At 43.4% G+C, this 23,392-nt stretch overlaps 1 protein-coding gene across 1 annotated transcript in view; it reads left to right on the top strand.

Annotated features, from left to right (window-relative positions):
• TEX36 (testis expressed 36) overlaps positions 1-23,392 on the top strand; it is a gene marked incomplete at its 5' end in the record, with an annotated part of 95,783 nt that overhangs the window by 67,570 nt on the left and 4,821 nt on the right. Inside the window, 1 exon segment of the mRNA XM_080403071.1 lies at positions 1-23,392. This exon segment is cut by the window's right edge and continues 4,821 nt beyond it.

Here is a 23,392-nt window from a genome sequence, read left to right on the forward strand (position 1 = left end):
GAAAACCATACTGTATCTGACGTCGATACATGACCAATACAATCAAACAGTAAGTGGCTCTGCATGCATTCTCTTAATTGTTAGCTGTCATATTGAGATTAAATTGGGCATTAAATGAAAGTTAAAGAGAGATTAAATTGTGACCTGATGTGTAGTAAAGTCATATAAGCACTTAAATTTAAAGCCTGTTGTTTATTGAGAATAAAAGAACTCATGTTGTTTGTAGAATTCAGTTTATTCTTCTTAATGTAGATTAAGAAAATTTAAAAATAACTTCTGACTGTGTATGGCCTGTGTTTACTCTCTCAAGGGCAGAGCAAAAGGAAAAGGTTTAGGGTCCAGAAAGCTTTCCCATGACCCTCCAGCTGCTTCTGCAACATTCCTCTGTCACCAGGTAGTGATCAGGGAACTACTTTAGAAAATCCTCTGTGCATAGCTGGGCATCTTGGGTTTTGTGGATCTTAGAAACTGGATTTGACTCATTCTTTCTGAATGTATAGGGGAATGTTTATTTTCTTTGACTTCAGGGTTGGAGGTTTTTTCCTTGTTGTTTTTACCATGGCTTTAGTGACTTGAACGTCTAATACGGGTTTTGGTCCTTTCACAGGAGGGTTAGCAATCTAGGATGCAGGTGCTGAGAAGGGCAGGTGGGTGGGGGTGAGTGATGGACAGTAGGTCCACATCTAGGGGAGACTGCAGATCACAGCCCCCATTTCCCACTGGCTTTGAGACTGCAGTGGAACAGCAGCCCTTGTCACCTATAGCAGCAAGACACTGCCAAGCAGCCAACTGGCAGCATCTTGTTTCTTTGAGAGGCACCATCTTCTGACTCCCACCAAATCCCTGCCAGCGCTTGTAACCTCTGATTGAAAGAAAAGAGACGCAGTCTGGCACACTGCTCCCAAAAGCTTGCTGATCTTCGCATTAATGACCTAATCGTCGATTTTATTTTGTTCCTACTTGTGCTACCACGTTTTTAGCTCTGCTTGCTGTGTTCCTCCTGTCTGCATTTTGTTACTTCTCCATGGTTCTTAGTACATATCAGTCACTGTCCAGCTGGGATTTTCAGTGGTGACTGGGAAAATTTTAACGTGCACTCATTCAAAGCACTTAGGCCTTTGTGGGAGTCCTGGCCCTAAATGACTGTGTCCGTGAGTCCGGCAAACCTTAGTGCAGAATACAGACCTGGCAAAATGTAGCTCTAAAAGCAGCGTGCCATTGCCCTGCGTGGACCCTAGGTGAGGTAGGTCTTAGTCCATCAGGCTTGGTTTTCCTTAGTGAATGGACAAACAGGATGGTCCCAGACATAGGAACAGGAGAAGCGATTAACGCACAGGCTGTGCCCGAGTGGAGGTGGTAGCTGAAGGTCCAACCTGTTGTATTTGCTGTACTTTTGAAGCAGAAAATAATGTTGATGTGAAATGTGGCATAAAGTTAAACACACAGTGAATTTTTGTCTTTTAAGGATTGTCAGGCAGAGAACTGGACAACCTTGGACGAGTTTGATAACTTGCTTGAGAAAACAGGCTGAAGCAGTGTCTGATCTGGAATAGGTCTTGGATGTTTCTGGCTCCCTGACCAGTGCTCAGCTCATTAGGCTCATGCTTCCTTACCACTTCAAATAAGCAGTTCTACAATTCACTCATTAAAAACCCTTTTGTTCTTATTGCTTCATTTCTTATGTATAAGAATGTTAAATTAAGCATTTGCCTTAAATTAAATCATGTAAATCTGTGATATACTTTTGATTTCATCAAATATTATGAAATAAACCTTGTCATATAAACAATTAAAAGAACAAATTCATACATATTCTAGACATTGAGCAGTCAACCTCTGCAATGAAATGCAAGCGTATTCATAGAAAAATAAATGAAGAAGTCAGATAATTGAAATCCATACCAAAGCAGGGTCATCACATAAGAGCTGATACGTAAGGGCTCCATGAGATCACCTCTCAAACTGTAGACCTACAGAGAAGATGATACAATGCCTCTTACAGCAAAACCCTCCCACAAACAGGCATGAGCTATAGGCATGAATTACTGTAATTACAATTCATTTAGGAAAATTAGGCTGCATGTTACACGTAGATTTGAAAGTGGTATGGGCATTTGAAGAGAAAAGGTGATGATCCCGGTGCTCAGGAGATGGTAAAAGATTCTCAGAGTCAGGTGGTGGGATCCCCTGGATGGCTCCTGGCCATCAGAGCTTGACAGAGGTCTCCAATATGAGAACCTGACTTTAACTGCCATGGGATTGTTCAAGATTTAGATATTTTATGTCAGCTTCTGAGTCAGATCCTGGGCTGATCTGTACTTTGTCCAAATCCATGAGCTTACAGTGTTGGAAATGAGAGCAAAAGTGCATCACTTTATGCAGATCCTACTACAATGTGTGTAGTGGGTGATGTGTACTTGTTCACTTCTGTTCATGTTTTCATTGGATCTAAATTGGCTTGCTCCATCCTCCACTTAATTGCAATTGTACACTCTGTACATTACCTTGCTCTCAGTTGGTTTGTATAGACTGCTTAAAGTATTTTTTTCTTTCCACCTGAAGACTGAATTGCATGCTGTTTTCATAGAGGTTGTGAGGTTAAATGCTCCAATATTTCTATTCCTATTTCTGAGCCTGGAGTAAAGTTTTTCTCTGCTATTTCCTCACTGACCTTTTTAAAAATTGAAATTACTTTGGGCTCCCTGTTATGTTTGCAGAAGACTTCTGCATTTCACCCCATTGTAGTGGCATATTATAAATATTTCCTTTGATCTGTGTCTTTACTCCATTCCCTCCCACCCTCTCCTTTTCCAGAATGGTGTACTGTTCTTTCTCTTTTTCTTCCAACCACGGCTGCTTATCAGCAGCCCAAAGCTAGGAGGTGGTTCCCTTTAGCATGTAAATAAAGCAACACTCTTTCCAGTAAGTAGCTCAGGCTGGCATTATATGCCAGAAACTCTCATCTACACAATGATGAGTTCAAGTTCTGCATTGTGCGAAAGGTTTTTTCTTTCACAGTAGGAAAGGTGATCAGTCTGCAATTAGTCCTTTCCTTCTCTCTCCTTCCCTCTCCTTCCCCAGTCTTTTGTAACTCCATCTTTGCTAGTTTCTCATCTCCCAAGACCAAAGCTGAAGGTAACTTTTCGGAATCCATTTAATGTGACAGTCCTCCCATCATCCAGCTCTGCATAAAATTAGCCTGTCCTCCAGCTGACAGTAAATGATGTGGCATTAGAGCAATATTTGGAAAGATGTGCCTAGAGTTCACTATTCTGGTCAGATGAGCAGGGAACATGCTTTTGCATTTTAATTTGAAATTCAGTGAATATTTTGAATGCCACAGCATGTCTATAACATTATTTAAAAGATCCTGTGCACTCAGGCATGTAATGATTGACATTGGCTGTAACTTGATGCAATGTTGCACTGTTTTAATTCTTTTTGGGGCAGTGTTATCTTTGATCATTTCGTATTCACTGGAAAAATCCCACAATTGCAATCCCACATTATGTTTCAGTAAGGATGCCAAGTTCTCTATGGTACGTAGCTATTCAAGGCACTTTGTCCACCCTCAGGCTGCTCATTAAAGTGATGGCAGTTTCTATTTTAATGAATAAGGTAGAGTGCAAATTCCCAACTTCATTCACAGACCTTGAATGGTAAAAAGGAGTGGGTTCTTTTTTCAGTTCCCAACTTCTTTGTTTTCTTGGAAATTGTGTAAATGTCTTCATAACCATGGCTGCAACTCGATGTGCATGCAAAACCCATCCAAGTTACAAGTTTTTAATTTGCATCCAGGGTTCATATTATTAAAACTTGATTCTGTGACCAACATCTCCCATCCCAGATTTTATCTCTAGACACAGTTACATGTCCGTATTGCAAGAGGTAAGAGTAGGAAGATGTCTGACAAGAGAGACTTGGTTCCCTCTTTTAATTCTCTGTTATTACGTCACTAATTGCCGGTACTGTGCAGAAAGCCCTTCTATACAAAACCAACATTCCTTACTTGCAGTGACTGCCATTTGAAAGACTCCACTTGCCCACAGTTTCACAGCAGGAGCATGAAAACTGCTGCACATTTCCTCTCCAGTTAAAATATAGCACTTTAAGGTAAAGCATGAACTAAGTGCATCACTGAAGTGCTACACAAGTGTGAACAGTCAGTGTCAGGGAAGGAGGCAGAGTTCCCTGCTCACGCTCCTGCCTATTATCCGCGTGCCATTAAAAACTAACAGCCTGGATTACCGCTTTTGACCGCTGTTACTCCTCAGTTTGCTCTGAAAAAACTCTTTTTTCCTGCCCATTACCCAAAGTTTGGGAATAGCTGTGGCTGCCAAGTGGAGGTTTGTGAGAGCAGTGCTGAGTTGCTTCTTGAAACGGGGTTAAGGAGCACATGGGGGTTTTGCCGTGCCCATGTTTATTTCTGTCCCCCCTGCAAGGCAGAGGTGCCTGTAGCTGCCCTGGCTGATAGCACAGCCAGCTGGGGGGATGCACCGATGCGGACATTTCCAGCGCTGCCGTGAGCACCGGCCTCACCCCTCGGTTATCAGTCTCGGGGTGGGAGGTTTTGCTGTGGGCTCTGTTTCAGCTTGTGCTCAAAGTCAAGACATGAGCAGCAAGAGCTGCTGAAGGCCTTTTGCAACCCTCCAGCTCTCTAGTAAAACACCCTTTGCGCTTCCCTGAGGTTGGGCAATCCCTGTACATCTTTTCCAGAAGGCCAAGCCATGGGGTAGTTGGAGACCGACCAAGAGGACTCTGCCTCCATCTTTTCTTGCCCACAGCAACTTGAGCCAGATCCATCTTTTCTGCGGAGATTTTGGCTTTAGCTGGGAGGTACAAGTTTCGTTGCTCTAGTGCACAATGATTTTTATCCAGTTGTATAAAATCAGAGAATCAAGTACAGGTGCCTTTTATATTTTTCCTTGAGAAAAACTGAAGATAAATATTGAAATAAAATAAGGGTTTGCTATTTGAAAATATTAAATAACACATGGTTGCAGGAGACTAAGGAATTATTTTGATATGATTTTCATTTGCATATGTTCCTTCAAAATCCTCTTGCTGCAGCATACAGTTCCAAGGGAAAAGCTGAAACATTTAATTATTTAATAAAAGCAGCTCTTGCCCCGTATTTGTTATCATCATAGATTTTACACACCAAAAGATCTTTGTGGTACACAAAGGAAACGATCCAGAAGGGAGAAGTTGCCTTTTTCCAGCTACGCTAAAACAGCTTTGCTCCTTAGAAGTCTCACCTTCTTCCTCCATGGGGCTTGGGGCTCCCCAAACGAGCAGTTGGCCTCGACACCGGATAATTCCCACCCCATCATTGTGTTTTGATAGAAACCGTGTTTGACTGGGAAAAGGGATTTACAGTAGCAACTGGAAGTAGGGATGTATATGCCTGAGTCAGAAATGTTAAATAACTGCCAAAACTTGTGCTGTTTTTTTTCTGGAAGGGTCTTTCTTCACTCAGTACCTTTATGTTTGTATCTGGTACAAAACACTGTTGCCTCTGTTTGATGTACACATCCACAAAGAGATGTGCGCATAGATTTGGATTTCCACTGATGATTTTCAGCTTTTAACATGTTACTCTACTGCATAAAATGATCTTCAGGCATAGCTGCAGCAATCTGTTTTATACTTTATAATTCGGGGTGATTAGTGGTTGCTGTACCACTATAATGTCATTTGTGCGGTTACATTTTTCTCCTGAAGCCAAAAAGTGCTAGTTTCTATTATTCTTTACTGTGTATTAGTACAATTTATTACACCTGGGCCATGCAAAGCTGACAACCCTGGAGAGCATGATCTCCCTGGACAGCTCAATTGGACAAGTCAACCCCAACGGGAAGGGTCAAATAAAAGGGGCTTCTTCCCTCTCCCAGTCCGTGGAGGCTGGGGTTTCCTTCCCAAGGCTCCCAGCCACATGAAAGAGAGTTTTTTTGACTAAAACTTGCTGGTTTGGTAAGATTGGTGGCTGTTCCCGAGGAGGGAGCGCTGTCACCACTGAGCAGTCCCTGGGTAGCGGGGCTGCCTGGCAGGCAGGAGATGTGTCCCAAGTGAGCCAGGCTCGCTGCAGAGCCTGCATGGAAACTTTTGGCTCTCCTCGGAGAGAATTCCTGGGATGAATCATGATGATTGGCTCAGCTTCAAATCTGCTGAAATTAAAAATTAAATAAAAGGATGCTTTGGGCTTTTTTTTTTTTCCTTAACTGGTATCTCTGTGAATTCAACAGAGAAGCCACTCGGTGGCCTTTTTGCCTGGAGCATCCTCAGCACAAAGATTTAGTGTTTGGAATTTTAAATTATGATTTGATTATTTTCCACGTGCCACAATAGATATCACTCACTATCATGGGCCTGCATGAGCTGCAAAAAAAAACCAAACCACGCAGAGAAAAAGCAGGAGGGTTAAACAAACAACACCTCAGCATACAGAACTTGAGCTTTTTAAGGCGTAAACACACAACTGCAAGGACTGTGGTCTTAGCAGTGTATGACCCCTAACATGCAAAAGAAGTATATCATTGAATTAAAAAAGAGCCATTTTCCAGAATGTAATTGTGCCTTAAGGGCAAATAAATACCTTCTTGCTGCTTAGATTGGTAGCGTTCCCTCCCATAACTGAAGCATCAGGAATAATTATGCTAAAAGACACTTAAGCTGGTAGAGAAAACACATACTGCATTTTATGATGCTCTTGCTGGGCTTCTTGTGTAACATGAGAGAAATTATATTAACACTGGTGCTACATCGGTGTAGAATTACACCCCCGTGTTGGTCTGAACTGCATTGTGCAGCTTTCCTCACTTTTTATAGCTCTATTAATGGTTTTGAAAAATTGTGGGCTAAAGGAGTATTAAAATGTCTTGGCAATGTACTGTTGCTCAATCTTTTTACTGTGGGATTACATATACCTTGTTTCTATTTGATTTTGATTGCTTGCTTGGCCTAGATTCTCTGCAAGCATTTGGTATGACTGAATAATTTTTAGTTGTACTTTCTTGCCATGCTTTATGCTAATCTGCTGATGTTTTGCAGCTACAGCATTGCCAGTCAATGCTGCAGTCTACAGTCTTTATCCTTTACTGGATTTTTAAAAGGGTATTTTATTGCCTGTCATTACCATTCATTGTGGCTTTATGGACTGTGCTTGCCGCTCACACACTCTCCCGATGCTGCGGCTGCCGCTCGCTCCCCACCGCATCTCCCACTGCCTTTGTTCTGCCGCGGGGACTGGCCCCTCCAGCACAAGTTTTATATCGTCCCTTCTGCCTCCTGCCCTTCTGGAGTGCCTCAGATATCCCCCTGTACAGGGGCTGCTGGAGCTCGCAGATGGGAGAGTGTAATTTCAGCTCCTGAATGTCTTCATGATTTAAACTGAATGTTTTTTTCCAAATACCGCTGGCTGTTTCACAGGGTAAACGTTAAATACAAAATGCATAATGCATTATGCTTCAGGAGGTTTGATACCTCTTGAATATTTTTTTATTATGCTAATGTCTATTTGAAGGAAATTACAATGTTTCATTCAAATGACATAAATTAATAATTATTTATTAAGAACACATTCAACTTCTCATACCCTGCTTATGAATATTTCTCAGCTTTACTTAATAACATGGGTATGGGTCAAAATCAAACCCTTACCTGCACTTCCTCAAAATTTGGGTGGCTTGCGTAAAGCAGAACTCTGAATGAAACTGTTATGACCTTGAGGAGATTCTTACAACTCAATGCTCACCTTCTTTCATCTTCTTTAATAGGTACACAGCTTTGAATTACTCTCTTTTAGTTGGAGATGTTTTTGGGACAGTTAAGTCATAAAGAAAATAGTGAAGCTGTGCCAAAATAGGGGTCAGCTTGTCAATTTGACTTGCTGAAAACCACATGCAACAAATCAAAGTAACTTTTTAATGCAGATAAGACCGAATACCACACCCCTAGCCCATAGACCCACAGACCCATGGACAAGTGTTGCCCATGAGCCCATCAATATTGCCTCTGGTCCCAGGAGACAGGGAAGTGACAGCTGAGGCTGGCGGGCAGAAAACAGTCTGACGTTGCCTGTGGTGCGTCATTTTTTCAGTGCTGTTGTCCTACTTATGAAGGTCTGAGATCATGGAAAGGAGGGAAGGCTGGAGATTTAGTAGTTTGGAGTTAGTTAGACTTGCACAAAGGTATTTATATATGGATACAAATATGCATAAATCTTCGCCTGACTACTCAGCAAAAGGAAAATTGATAGTTTCCCATAGCAACACTTGAATGTCTTTATTGGTGTTTTAAAAGTAAATAAGTCATTCACACTGTACTTTTTTGTGAAGTGATTTGTATCTTTAAAATGCAGTGTTCTAAAGCAAGCAAATGTGTTAGATTGGGAGAAGAGGAGCAGCGCTGTGAAAGCCCGGCTTCTCAGGCTTGATTATCTGCAGTGGCTGTTAACCAACAAGTTGGCTCCCCTGTGCTGCAGAGACACACATTTTAAAAAGCCTGGCTTGCACACTGACTTCAGTGGGAGCTGAGTGCTCAACACCTCCCAGGATTGGACCTCAAATACTTATCTGTATGAGCTTTCCATTATTCATTCCACAAATGAAACTGGTTGTAATGTAAATTATAGAATGAATCTTTCTATGGCTTAAGATCCTGTAACTTAAACCTCCTAGGCTGCTTATCTGCCTTCTGCCACCTACCTACAGTTTATCCAGTGCACTTGGCATTCTTGATTGTTCCTTGCATATAAATTTCAATCATACCCACGGGGTACCTCTATTCCATAATAGCTTGCATTGTGAGCAATTTAGCAAGAGAACCGTTCTGCCCAAACAGTGAGTGAGACATTTGCTACTGGGAAAAGCAAAACCCTTGGGAAGTACCATGCATATTCCTCACATAACACTGTAATAAGGCAATTGTAGTGAAATTAAAATAGAGATTGAGAGATTTATCTCCCCTTTCAGTCACACGGTATCATGGAGCTGTCTGGGAGCCTCTAAGCAAAGCAATCTCACATATGCAAAATCAGCCGTCTCAGAAAGTCAGGCTGATTGGCTAACGATGGCTTGATACCTTCTACAAAAGTCATTAAAATTCTTCTTTATCTCAACAGAATAACTTTGCACTGTAATAATCTTATTATCCCCCAGTTGTTCTATCCTTCTGCCAGCCAGGTTACATGCAACGCCTGCCTCTGTGACTCTGTGCCTGCCTTTCACCCCGCTCCATGTACAGCCCCGAGCCAGCCCTTTGCACAACTTTCTCTGAAACACTGTAGATGCTGCTGCAGAAACTCCTCTGCCACAGGAACAAGGGAGAAATGGTCACTGGCTGTGCGTGTACACCGTAGGCCTCAGAAAAACCTGCACGGAGTGTGTTAGCTGAACAGTTAACTGGAGTAGCGGGGAAAGCGTATGGGAAGTCTTTGTGGAAGCAGATGCTTTCCGAGAGGGGTGGCAGTAAACTCCCTCCTCCACCTGCACTCGCTTTCTGTCCTTGGCATAAAGGGATAAGAGGGAGCACAGGGAAGACCACGGTGTGTTAGTGAAATGAGGTCTGTGTAAGTAGGGTGAAAGTGGAATGAGTCTTAAAACCCTGGTAGTTCTACAACAAGGTGTAAGGAGATGGAAAAGGTGCCATCTGTATGGTGCCAGCCAGGACTGTGATTTGGAGCAGTCCTTAAAGTACCCCAGGCAGACCTTGAGGGTTTTTATTGAATCCTAAGAAGCTTTAACATGTTTGATTACACTTAAATCTGTATAGTTTTTAATTTATAAATGTCACTTGTAAGTAACAAACCAACTGCTCACGCAACTTACCGTCTTGCTGTACCTTGTAGCAGCACAGCCAGAAATGGAGCAGTCCATTTGGAGAGACCACATAGGGGACCTGCAGCAGGAACTGTTTCGGGATGTTGTAGGCAAAGGAAGTCTCACAAAAGCCTTCTCGAAAACCTAAGAGGTATTCAGTGGTTCCTACCAGTATTAGAAAACAGCAAGAAGGATTATGCTAAAAATCTATTGCAAGTGATTTCCTTTAATAAAGTTAAGGAGATTTCTCTCTGTAATACTCATCATGTTCCTCCTGAAGTTCATTCTATTATCATCCTCACTAGTATTTCCATGAAGCCTTCCTAATATTTATGAGATAAGAGAATTTTGGCCTCAGATACACAGGAAGGCATTTTAGGGAAGAAAGACCATTTGTCTGGGGAGGCAGTCATGGAGCATGGCAGAGTGCTGGTGTGTCCTGCTGGCAGGACCACAGGAAAGTGTGAAAAATGTATTTGCCAGTCCAGCAAGCAACCAAAAATGCAGTTCAGTTCTTGTAACAGTCCTTTCCAATCTGAACTGAAAATGTCTTCTCACCTAACTAACAAAGCAACAAATCTGAAATCCTTTTTCAGGTCAAAACTGGAAGTAGTTCACTATTAAAGAAAATGTCTGAATTTGATGTGGAGCAACTGCCAAAATCAAAGTGAAGAGATTTCAAGGAATAGTGGCAGCGGTTTCCTTTTCCCCAGCAGTCTTTGACGTGAAGGTCCCCAATGGCAGGAACTGGATCATCTGAAGGCCTCCGAGTTAGCTATCTTTCTTAAGAAATCAGAGATACTAGCTCAAGCAGCATGACAAATAGAATTTGAACCAACCACTCTTAGGTCAGTGCATGGCTGAGAAAGTTCTGGAGCATTTCGGGGCTGGACCGTCTGTCCTGTGGAGTTCTACATTGTAGAAAATACTTGGAGAAAGTGTGAGTGGCTTTATGGCATGGTGGTACCACGTTTGCCTAGGACCTGAAGGCCTGCCTCTGTCCAAATAGATAAATATCAATTAAATGTTAACAGAGGTTGAGGGGGTGTCTCAGAAGGTCTGTGGTGGGCTCTACCCTCGTCCCTTCTACCATCGGTCCTCCCACCAAAGCCAAATTAGCCTTTCTCAATCTTGGTTTTTTTACAAGTTTCTACAGTTACTAAATACCCAGGATGTGCACAACACCGTACTTCGGGTGGGGTGCTTGAGCCCAGCTAGAAGAATCTGAATCTGCAGAAGCTGAGAATTTTGGATCTTTTACTGTGGCCCTCAACTGACGAACTTTATTAAGTAATTCTTTTCTTTGGCTTCACTTCACCTTCTGTAGAAAAGAAGGGAGATACCTTTTATCCTAACTTCTCCATTTAGACACAGATGATTTTTGCATATATTTAAGGGAAGTTTTTAAATCAAACTGTAAGGGAAGATGGATTTGTTATGTTTTAACCTTCATTCACAAGAATGCCTAAGCGCGCCAAATAGGCTGAAGTCTCAGTGTAAGACACCATGCAACCAAGTAGCAGGAGAAAGTCCTTGTCTGAAGAAACTAATGGTTTATAAATGAAAGGAAAAAAAACCACAACCCCAAAACAGAAGCTGTATACTCCACAAGTACACACATGGGAATTCAGACCCATGTTGAGTGACTGATCCTGGGTGGTTCCTGGAGCCTCTGGTATCTCAGCTCACCAAAGTCATTACTTCAGTCCACATTTAAGTGCTACATGCTTGCTCATTTCTTTTTCTAACAAGTAGAATAATCAGTGTTTCCCTAACACTGCCTTTAACCAGCTCTAACCTACTTCTGTGGAAATCAGGGGCAGAACAACTGACTCCGTGTGGAGCACTGGCACAGCCAATGTGCGTTATAAACACAAGGTGGTAGTAATTACATCTATTCGTTTGCTGCACAACGTCTGTGTAGAACTTTTGTCTGTCTTTGTCCCAAGAGCCACAATATGTCTTAAAATCAATAAAATCAATACCTTTAAAAAAGATTTGTTGATGTTTGGATGCACATAAAATTAGATCCTCTGATTAATGCTACGACGATGTGACAGTATCATTACATTACGATATGTGAAGCCCTTCCTCATTCACCCACTTACAAATAACTGTATCTTGTAATATTAAAGACTAAAAATTACAGCTAAAAGAATAGTTATTGACTTCCAGAAATAAACTACAAACTACTTCCATTGTGCTCCCTTTCCATATGCATTGTATTGTCATTTGTTCCTGTCCTTCCTCATGCTGGATGTCAGAACACTTAACACAGCAACAATGTAGTCCCACCATGGGGTTTATGTGGCGACTGCTATGCTGTAAATAACAGCCCATCATAACCAGCCCCTCGGCTTAGCAGCTTTTTGGAGGAATGGTGACGGACACACTTCAGAGTGAGTAACCATCTCCTCTGGTGCTGGTGGCTGCGTGAGTTATCTCTGCAAGCTCCGAAAATTTAACTCTCTGCTTATAAATATTGGACTTGAGGTTTTATTTGTCTTTTAAAAAATTAATCTAAGCAGTAGGCATTCTTTCCAAATGTTTGCCCATTTCAGCTTATTCCCCAGACTTTCCTAGATTGTCTTTTCAGCTGTCTTGATTTCAGCCCCAGCTTCAGGGAAGAGCTTGCCTGTGATCTGATTTTGGCAGGTATAAAAGTAATGTAACATCACCTTTATTTATAAGCTTACATCTTTGCAAAAGAGGACGTGAATGAGGATGTGCGTTAGGAACACAGTTCAGATGGCTGACCTTGCTGTGTGCACTGTGTCCTCTGAATGTAACTTAAGGGCGCAGGATAATTTTGGAAAATAGGGGTATGGGAACTTCTGAGTCTACACACAGCTCAGAAAGCCAGTGGCCAAACTCTCTGCCCACTGATGGTCTTTTTACACACTAGCACCTTCACAGATGTTGTCCCTGCTTTCTGTTAACATCAGAAGCAAATTGGCTTCAAGTTCCTTATCATTTCCCTTCCTATTGCTGTAGATGTTCCACAATACCCAAGGAGTTTCTTCTCTGGTGTTCTTGGGCTCTGGGGGTGTTTGTGAACTGAGGAACTAGCAAGTGGGAATGCTTTGCATTCGGACTGGGTTGTCTCTACTACCTAGGTTAATTAGATTTATGTCCCATCTTATAAACTTTTGTAACATCTTACTGCACTTCGATAGATTCAGCTCTCAGTAGACTGGTTTTAATTGCTGCGCAGTGTCTCTATTTATTATCAAATTATCTTCTTCATATTTTAATTTTAGTTACAAACCTGTGGCTCCTATAAACTCAGTCTCAATAATATTTTCTTTCTGGAGTAGCTTGTGTTTTTCTTACATCTGTGTAGTAAGAGACGTCACTCTGTTCCTTTTGAAAATGATTACACACACACCCCTTTTCAATCTTAAATAACTGTTCCAAGGTATATTATTTTTTAAAGCCTTGATAAGAAGCTATTTTATTATTCTTCAAATGAGTAACCAAAGTCATCTGAGACTGCTAGGTGAAACAGAATAAAATAACATGATGAAATGGTGCCTTTTTGGAGAGAACAAAGCAGCTTTTAATTGGCTGCATTATCCCAATTGGCCTGTTTGGTAGGAGGAGCTGCCCAAGCACAGCAGGTACCTGTGGGGTAGGTATATGGTACCTGGTGATGGTGGTGGTGTAAAGCAGAACAGGGACAGTCTGGTTCATGATGTGTTTAGGAGAAAACCAGGAAAAGGAAAGAAGAATAAGAGGGTTTGAAAGAGTTTGGACATTTCAGACATGAGGAAGGAAGCTCAGCTCTGGCAGGTGTTGCAAAGGCTTTCTGGAGAGCAGCAGGAAGAGCTCACTGCAGCGTTATCCAGAAGACAAATGGGGACGGTGGATGTGGCTGTGCTGTTTGGGGGAACTGGCTTTGCGTGTCAGCGTGCAGCCACTAGGCATGGCCAGATGCCAGCGGTGATGACAGCAAAGGCAGAAACCTGGTATATTCTTGAGAGGACAGTTTTCATTAGGATGGGATGAGAATTTGGGCTGCAGGTGGGTGTTGGGTGCAGTTATGGTCGGTGAGCCAGACAAATGGCTCACTGTCATCAAAAAACAGCGGCCTCATTTCTCCTCTCTGCTGCTGGCTGCAGCCTTCTTGCTTATCTGGTGCTGCTTCTGCCACTTGTGGGCTCTCGCCTTGAGCCTTGACAGTTTGCTAGATTATCAGGAAAAAGGTGGAGCAAGCCCAGGATGTGCCTCACCGTGCAGTGGTGGGACTGGCTGTTGGGTCAGCTTGGCCATCCTGTGCACTGTCACTTTGTACCACTTGTTGATGGGGGGGACCTTGAGCCTTAAGGAACACCACGCTCCTGGGAGATGAACTTGCCCTTTGCAATAAATTGTAGGAAGTAAGAATGAATGATCTAAAAAAACCCGCATTGCACAGGCAGCTGCGATGTTATAGGGAAAGAGAGTTCCAGAACTGCCAATAACTGATCCTAACCCCAGTCTAGCCCAGGATGGCACAGCTCCTAGCTGACATTTTCTGAAATGACCCAGCTGGGTGCACAGCAAGGATGTAGATGGGTACGTGGACTGTGAATGGCATGATCCTTATCAGCGCGTGGGACCTCTACCAAGGGGCTGGCAGGAACAGCTGAAACAAAACTGATGTGGGCCAGCAGCAGCAGTGAGTGCGGTCCCACTGAAGGGCAGGGGAGCTGGGCAGCAGGGAGGGGGGTTGCTGGAGGGGCCTCCAGAAGTGGTTTGTGCTTCACTGATTTTCTTTGCAGCAAGAGATCTGGCTTTGGGGGTTTTTGTTTCTTCCTCTTTTTTTGTAATTTAAAATGGAAGATTCTTATCACAACTTTGTAGCTTGAATTATGGGACAGTATGGCCCTATGAAGTGCGTTAAGATGGCTTTGAGCGTATTCACACAATTAAAACACTGACCTAAAGCAGACCTTTTGTTTAGAAGGAACTAAGTAGCTCTCTCAGAAGTATGTCATATTTATTTTCATCACAGCGACACCCCATTGAGTGTAGGAAAAAAAAAAAAGAAGACAATTTCATTTGCTTCTGCTCGTTCTGAAAATGAATTGAATGTATGAAAACTGAGGGTTTGTAATTAAGTTCTGTAACATCAGGAGAAACAAATATGTCTGTGAAATATGTGCTGACCCTGAGTGGAAAAAGTTCTATTAGTTAATGTGTGTACATAAATATAGATATCCGTGTATCTTTATGTACACACAGACTTGCACACTACTGCATGTTTTCTGCTAAAAATTGCCCTTCACAAGCATGCCTTGGCCAAGGAGCCCCACGCAAACTTGGGTTTTGGAGATGATACTTGAATGGAGAAGTCGTTACTCAGATGAGCCATCCCCACGCTGTCAAAAGGAGCCACGTTTGGAGCAAGCTGCTGTTTGATCATGTGGAGTCTGGGGTGCAGTGAGGGTCACCTGCAGAAACGTAGGCTGCTGGAAGGAGAAAAGGGACCTTGGGGCAAATTCTGTTCTCATTTGTATGTGGCTGCAGTGGATTATGCTACTGCAAGGGACAGCCCAGGTCTGCGGGCTCCTGCTGGTGCTCTGAGCACCTGGCTGATCCTGCTTAGAGGGCTGGGCAGAACAATTCAGGCCAACTCAAAGCTTTTCCTGTTGTCCTTGGATTTATCCATTCCTGAATGTGAGCATGCTTAGCAAGTTTCTAGGTAGAAGCGGAGAGAAAGACTGAAAAATTCTTTGTAGCGAGGCTTCAGATCGACCTGTGTATGGGGATGTCCCTGGTACTTAGTCAGCTGGTCTTCATCATACTTATGAATAGATTTGAAGATTCTGGCTGTTGTTCATGACATAGGAAGATAACTGTGAGGGGACTGTTCACTCATTTAATTATCCTACATGTGTGTCAGTAAGGATGGGAATGCTTAGAGTATTTAACAAAACTCAGAGATACTCAGTAAGGTATTTTTGTCTTGTTAAAGACTAATTCCCTCCTTCCTCGCTGAGAACAGCACAGGAGGACTCAGAGAGTTCAATATCCTTACGGTTCATATGACAATTCAATCCCTCCTCTTGTTCCATCCAGGCTTAATTAGCATTTTCATGTGCATTTACTTGTTCTTGCTGAAAAGCCTGAGATGAGAGTGAAGATGTTCAGGTAATTAAGTAATTATGAAATACCCACCTCTTCCTTTGACTGCCCTGGGGAAATTTGCCAACTTGCTAACCTGTACTGCCACTACCTGCATTGTCACCTGCGTTGTCACCTGCCCGTGAGCTGCGGTCAGTCTGCGGGGTCTGTGCTTTGATAGTCATCACCAACTTATGTGTTAGGGACAAGCTTTCTGATGGTGCATGTACCGTATCTTCGCACAAATACAAGGAATCTATTCACAAATATAGAGTAATGAGTTGTCCTTTCTGCCGCACTAGGACTATTCCTGGTGACCATCTCTTGGTAACCTCTGGAGAGGGTGGAAAGAAGGTTTGAGCCCAGCGCTGGCAGGAGGGGAAAGCAGCAGACAGATCTGCCTTTCTGGAGGCTTTGTAAGATGTCCTTGTGCTAAGGGCTCTTGCTGAGCACCGTGCCCATCTGTAATCGCAGATGAAGCGGACATTCAAAGCCCAGACTGGTTCTCGGTGAGAGGAGGTTGGTGAGGAGAGATGTGGGAGTGGGCTGCTGTTGCCTGCCCAGCTTGGCGTGGAGCATGGCTAGCGAGCAGGCGTTGTACAGGTTGATCCATTGCCCCTCAGGGCACTTCCCGCTTAGGTGCCTCGGGGTGGTCTTGCCCATGGATGAGAGGGGCAGCAGAAGCATGTTAGGGATCCCTGTAGGATCGGACAGCTTGGATTTTGCTGCCCTTCCCCTGTGATTGGCAGCCTGCATACATTTATGGCACTTTTCATACCTCACTACAAACGCCAAAATTATACGCTTTAGCTGAAAGACAGCCAAAACGTCTGAAAGGCTCATTGTTTCCCAAGTAATATTTTCAATACAAATTGAGCTGAATGGTTCTTGAAAACAATTGTATATTAAACTCCAGCAAGTATACGTGCTGTTCAGGCCCACACAGGCTAATATAAATGCCAGCATGACTTGATAAAAGCACAATGAAAGGTTCTATTTTTGTTAGTGTCAGTGACCTTGCGTGGCTGCTTGAGGACTGTTCAATCTCCTGTTCAGGATGTATAAAATTAATATACCTAAGGGGGAGGATGTTATTAGGAGTTAGCTCGGAAATGCTACAGGAAATGCTGCGGATAGATGGCTGAAATTACCCTGTAGACATTGTTCAAACAGATCTGTGTTTAAAATTAAACTTACAAGAAAATCCTTTTACTAGTTAGTCATCAACAGAATAAGTATGTATTGATTGCATCTCCATTTGTTACATCTTAATAAAAAAAAAAGAGTTTTAAAACTACATAAAAGAAAAAGTGTGTGTGTGTGTGTGATAGAGTGTTAGAAGTGTTATTAACATATTAAAAGATAACCACAATGGATATAATAAAATACATTATTCACGAGGCATGATAGCAAAACTCAGTGAGAGTGTCTTTGCCCCTGCACGTTCTTAACATCGCTGAAAAGCATTATCTCTCTTCATCTATTTTCTGCTGCCTCTGCTTTACCTCAAAAGCCATACATTATTCCCCCAATCTATTTCATTGAGCAAGATAATTATCTATGCATGGATGCTTTAGCATGAAAGCATCTCCCAGGAAGTACAACTTTTCCATTTATTTATTTATTTTTAACAAAAGGGCTAAAAGAAAGGTGTGTGGGAGAAGGAAATAAGGATCAGTGTTTAAAACATAGCTAATGACATGCTAATGTGCACAAATGAATATTGAAAGAACTCAAACATTGCTTTGAAATTAATTATACCACTCCCTTTGTCCTGTAGAAATGGGAGATTAAAACCTGTACGGTGATGTTTACTATGTTTAATTTTCAATTGTTTCTTTGATGTAACAGATAGAAAGGTTTGCACCTGCAAAGTAAAAAGGCTGTGAACAGATTGCAAACATTCTGCAAACACTTCATCAAGAATTTTAGTTGTCAGCCTCCCCAAGCACAAGGGAGCCTTGATGATATCTTTGTGTGCCTTTGACTCCTTTTGATTAATAAATGCAAACAAATTTCGCTCAGTAACCTCTGGTTTCAATCTATGCATGACAATTAGGGACAACCTCCGGTGAAGGGATGCACTGAAGTCTGTTCCCTCTTCCTCTCCTACACAATAAACAGTTGATCTTTAACGCTTTTTGACAATTAGAGAATGAAATCTTTTGTAGTTGTGCAGTCCTGGCTACTCATTATTCTGTTCTCAGCAGTGAAAGATCAGTGTTTGTTACAGTATTACAGTGGTTTAGGTGGATGAGCTAATTTCCCCCGTCCCCCCCTCCCCTCCTTTTCTTTTCCTAATGCTACTTTATCCCATTATTGAAAGTTGGAGTGCAAATATTGCTTTTTTACTGAACAGAATTGTGAATTGCATCAATACAATGGATTTCAGCAAGAACTGTCAGGAACTTGCATAACACCCAAGTAAAGTATTGCTTGACTTTGTGGGTCCACCTTGCAGATAGCACTAAAAGTGTCTTAAAATGGTAGGGGAAGTGCCCAACACCTTGGGCAAGCAGCAGAACCTTATTTACTCCTGTGCTAGGACTTCAGTCCTGTTACTACACCCCTTACTCCCATTTAGTTGTATGCTAGTAGGCACAGAGGTCGCCGCAACTCTCCCATGTACTCACTGGCACATGGCAGGAGCTTACCAAATGAGGCAGATGGTTTTAGAAATGAATGAACTGAGTGGCTTTATAGATGGGAACAGATGCGCAGACAGAGGATGCATAACTTGTTTTCATAAAATCTTAGGTCTTGAAGATATGGTTAGGTACTTGAAGGAATTCAGGAAATGTAAGGATAAAGTAAGCCAGCAAAACCTCAGCCAAAACAGACTTTGCAAGGAAAAATAAGAGACACTGAAGCTTTTTGGGGATAAGAAGGCAGAACAAGTGAAGACTGTACAGAGGGGATTGTGTAGAAATAATCAAAGTATGACCCCAACAATCAGTGTCTGTGTCTTGGTTTTCAAGAAAGGTGATAAAGTGGGTCAGAGGCTGAATGGCTGCGGGAATCAAGCTGTAAGAATTTACCCGGGCTCAAGCAGAAGCAATACTCAAGTTGCTATGTGTGCTCAGATTAGGAAGGGTTAATACATTTGTCTAATTAGAGACAGCACTGTATGTTTGGAGCATAGCACACACAGTACCTGCACTTGAGAATGGGGGCAGAAGGGGATGAGCAATGTTCTTGACAGCCAAAGCCTGATTGTCTGATCTCAACAGTGTACAAGACTTCAGATGCTATTTGGAGAAAACCAGTAATTAAAAGCTTTAATAAAATTAATTAAATAATTTTCAAAAGAAGATATACATGGAAAATGGAATAACATACAATTTTTTGTCCTATGGTACCACATGCCATGCTAACCTGATACCTTTCTCTGATAGGATAACTGATTTTCTTGACAAAGAAAATGCAATAGGTCTCATCTTTATGGACTTCAGTGAAGCATTTGATATAGCACCACATGGGAAATTATCAGTTAAAATGGAGGCAGTGGAGATTAGTAGAAAACCTGAAAGGTTGATAAGGAATGAGCAACAGGTAGAAACGAAAACAAATTGCATTAACAGGGAAGACATCATGTTAGAAGGAGGTTACCTGTAGCATTCCCCAAAGACTGGTCTTGACAGTATCTGGTGTAATATTCCCAGTAATGGCCTTGGGGAGGGGGACCATGCTAACTGAGTTTGCAGAAAGCACAGAATTAAAACCATCATAAGTACAAGAACTTACTATGTTGTGTACGTGGAATTTGGGACTGGAATAGTAGAAAATAATAAGATTGAGTATATGCCCTTAGGGGACAAGCAGTGATGATTTCTGTGATAAGCTGAGGCTCGCAGGTTAAGGACACGTAGGTGAAAGAGCAAGCTGGCCATACGCAGCAATCCCAGAGGATTTTGAGCCATGATGTGTTGCCATGAAGGTATTTTGAGTAGTGCTAGTGAGGTATTCCTACCTGTGCCCATCCTGCTGCTTCTGCTTGAGCTGCCGTGTGTGGCTCTGATCCTGCTCGATCCGTGGCTGGCCCCAGCACTGGGAGCTGAGATTTCAGGAAAGGATACAAGAGCCTGGATCATTTAAGCCAGCAAAATAAATGCTGAGATAGGGTTTGATTGTTCACTGATAAATGTCAAGGGAATGAACTGCAGTGAGGGAAAAAGAGGTAAAGGACAGTGTTGACACAAAACCAAGTGGATATAAAGTGACCACTAATAATTTTTCTGATCACAATTGGATTCCCAGCCTTCAGAGACCCCATGTGCCGTTCAGCAGGAGAATGAGGAGGGAGAAATATAATCATTTATAAGACATTGCTTTATCATATTATTTGGTGTTAAGCAGAGTCTTAACAGCCTCGCTCCATCCCAGGGTCCCTGTTACTCTTAGAGGGGTGGATTTTGACCCCTTCCCATGGTAGGAAAACCCATCACCTGCTGGCAGTGCTGTGGGAGTGTGTAGGGAACGAGTGGGAACCTTCCCCAGGGTCTCCAGGACATCGGTCTGACTGATTACAGAGCTGGTCATTCAATCCTAAAACTAGAGAGAATGCAGCAAGACTAATTACATTTGGGTGGCACGGGGAATATACCCCTTTTGTGCTTTTCCTCAACCCCAAGACATACCTCCTGCATCCAGACCATTCCCATGGCTGGCTCCTGCAGCATCCTGAGGCCTGGCAGGTCCCAGGTCTCATGCTAACACAGCATGTAGTCTGCTCTCAAAACCTCCAGGTTTTCTTTTGTCTTTCCTTTTCTTTTAATGAAAGCGGGAGTTAGGAGGAGTGGTGCTTGTAACATTTGCCAGACATCGCATGGAAGCGGTAACACATGCTGAGAGCCTTGTATATCTCACAGATGTTTAAAATAATTCCACCTCTAATAACTCAAAATGTTTCCCTACCTTCCAGGTGAAAATAGCTCTGTTCCCTAGATCTCAGGAGGGATTAGGGGCTTAAATGAGATTGACATTTTACATCAAGTAAATTCTAATTTACAAATGGGTCAAAAAACCCCAGTAGAACAATTTTCTAAAGGTGAAGCATCATCGTTTTTCCCAAGTTCCACAGATCTGCAGTGATGAGTCACTGAGAATTCAAGCATATAAAAGCAGTTGTTTGCTAGGCAGGACTGAAAATTTAGCTGGCAAAAGTTTTCCAGAGTATTAGAGGTGATGAGGTGGAAGACTGATCATTCACTGAGAACAGTTTGTCCACATCAGTCTTGCAGGAACAGATCCTGAGTTCTTAAGTCACTGTTCTCCACTCTATTACCTCAAAACAATGCCAGTATCTCAGCGTGCTTCTTCCTTTTTTTCCCCTGGTAAATCCTGAGGTGACAAATCAGAACTTCTAAATGGTGTGAAATGCTCATGTAACTAGTGAAAAAGATTGAAAAACTAATTACATGAAAAATTTCCTTCACATTTGCTTAGTTGCCCCTCTAACTATTACTGACATCCTCGATCTCCATCTCTAGCCCCTGTGTCACAGCATACTGCAGGGCGCTGGTTCACAGCAGCCCTCTCAGGGAAATGGTAGGAGAAGAGATGCTGGTCCATGTGTACTAATCGTTATGGAGAAGCAACCTGGAGATGGTGCCCAGAAAAGTTCCTGGGGGCTGTGTGCTCAGGATGGGCTGTTTTCACACTGTTCCTGTGTACAGCCCTTTACATCCAACTCTTAATAATACCCAGTTTAGTAGTGTTGGGCAGATATGTTTATTCTCTGTGTTATTTAATACCCAGATAACTACTGCTAGGGCATTTAATGAGTTCTTTAAAAAAAGATCCTCTGTGAGCCACACATTCTTGCATACCTCCGGCCTTATTTCATGCACTTAATGGACTCCAGCCTATGCTCTGGTAGTTAAAAATCTTCCATTACTATCACTCCAGCATTTTTACTGCTTTTTTTTTATTTGCTCAATCATTTCACAGTCCAGTTGTTCGGTTTTGGTCAGGTGGGCTATAAAATATTCCTGTAACAAGTTCAATATCTGCAACATCTCCGGCCTCCATCTATAATGACTTTGCACTGTTGCTAGCTTCTCCCAAATCACCGGTTTCAAGAACTAACAAATCTTCTTTGCAGAGAAACACACACCCCAAACACACACACCTCCTTCCCAGCAGCTCCCAAACAGCAACAGTATTTAATACTCTCGGTTATTCTGTCCCCATTGGAAAGATTTCATTTAAAATTATCTGAATTTTAAGAAATGAAAACTCGCAATGGCTGAGCACCAACTAACCCTGCTACCTACTCATGCTTTTGGGCCACTCTCAGGACCGTTGCTCCACAATCCACTTTTGGTTGTGTGTGTGTGGTTTTTTTACCCCATTTCAGTATTATTTTGTGGGAGAGTTGCCCAAGTAAGAGCAAGAAAAGCCTGGCTGAAGTTCTGTGTGGGGTCTGTTTGGCAGGACCAGACCCCCATGTGACAGCTGAAAGGCTCAGTGCACACCGAGGGACCGCCAGGAGCTGCCAGTGAAGGGCTGTGGTTTCTCCTCGGCCAGCTGCAAAGAACGGGCTGCTTTGTGTCCTGTGCCTGGTGTGCGGGGAAGGGGGGGCATAATGAGATTTCCCCCCCTCACATGCATCTGTCATAATTTCAGTCCTCAGCTGGTGGGGTGGGAAGGCAGCGGTGAGGCCACGTTGAGATACTCCCAGTATCAATACAGGCTGGGCAGAGAATGGATTGAGAGCGGCCCCGAGGAGAAGGACTTAGAGCTGCTGGTGGACAAGGAGCCCAACACGACCCGGCAATGTGCGCTCGCAGCCCAGAGAGCCCCCCGTGCCCTGGGCTGCATCCCCAGCAGCGTGGGTGGCCAGCAGGGCGGGGGAGGGGATTCTGCCCCTCTGCTCCGCTCCCGTGAGACCCCCCTGCAGCGCTGCGACCAGCTCTGGGGCCCCCAGCACGAGAAGGACACGGACCTGTTGGAGCGAGCCCAGAGGAGGCCACGGAGGTGGTCAGGGGGCTGGAGCCCCTCTGCTATGGCGCCGGGCTGGGAGAGCTGGGGCTGCTCAGCCTGGGGAGGAGAAGGCTCCGGGGAGACCTTAGAGCAGCTCCCAGCACCTACAGGGGCCGGCAAGAAGCTGGAGAGGGGCTTTGTACGTGGGCACGTGGTGACAGGCCAAGGGGGAATGGCCTTAAGCTGGGAGAGGGGAGATGCAGATGAGCTGTGAGGCAGAAATTGTTCCCCGTGAGGGCGGCGAGGCGCTGGCCCAGGCTGCCCAGAGCAGCTGTGGGTGCCCCATCCCTGGCAGTGCTCAAGGCCAGGCTGGATGGGGCTGGGGGCAGCCTGGGATGGGGGGAGGGGGCCCTGCACAGGGCACGGGGTGGGACTGGGTGGGCTTCAAGGTCCCTTCCAGCCCAAACCAGTCTGTGATTCTGTGATTCTACAATTGTGATGCTGTGGAGAGCTGAACTATTGCCTCCTCCTGCCAGAGGAGC

The sequence above is a fragment of the Falco punctatus genome (assembly GCF_963210335.1).
Source record: "Falco punctatus genome assembly, chromosome: 9".
Taxonomy (NCBI): domain Eukaryota; kingdom Metazoa; phylum Chordata; class Aves; order Falconiformes; family Falconidae; genus Falco; species Falco punctatus.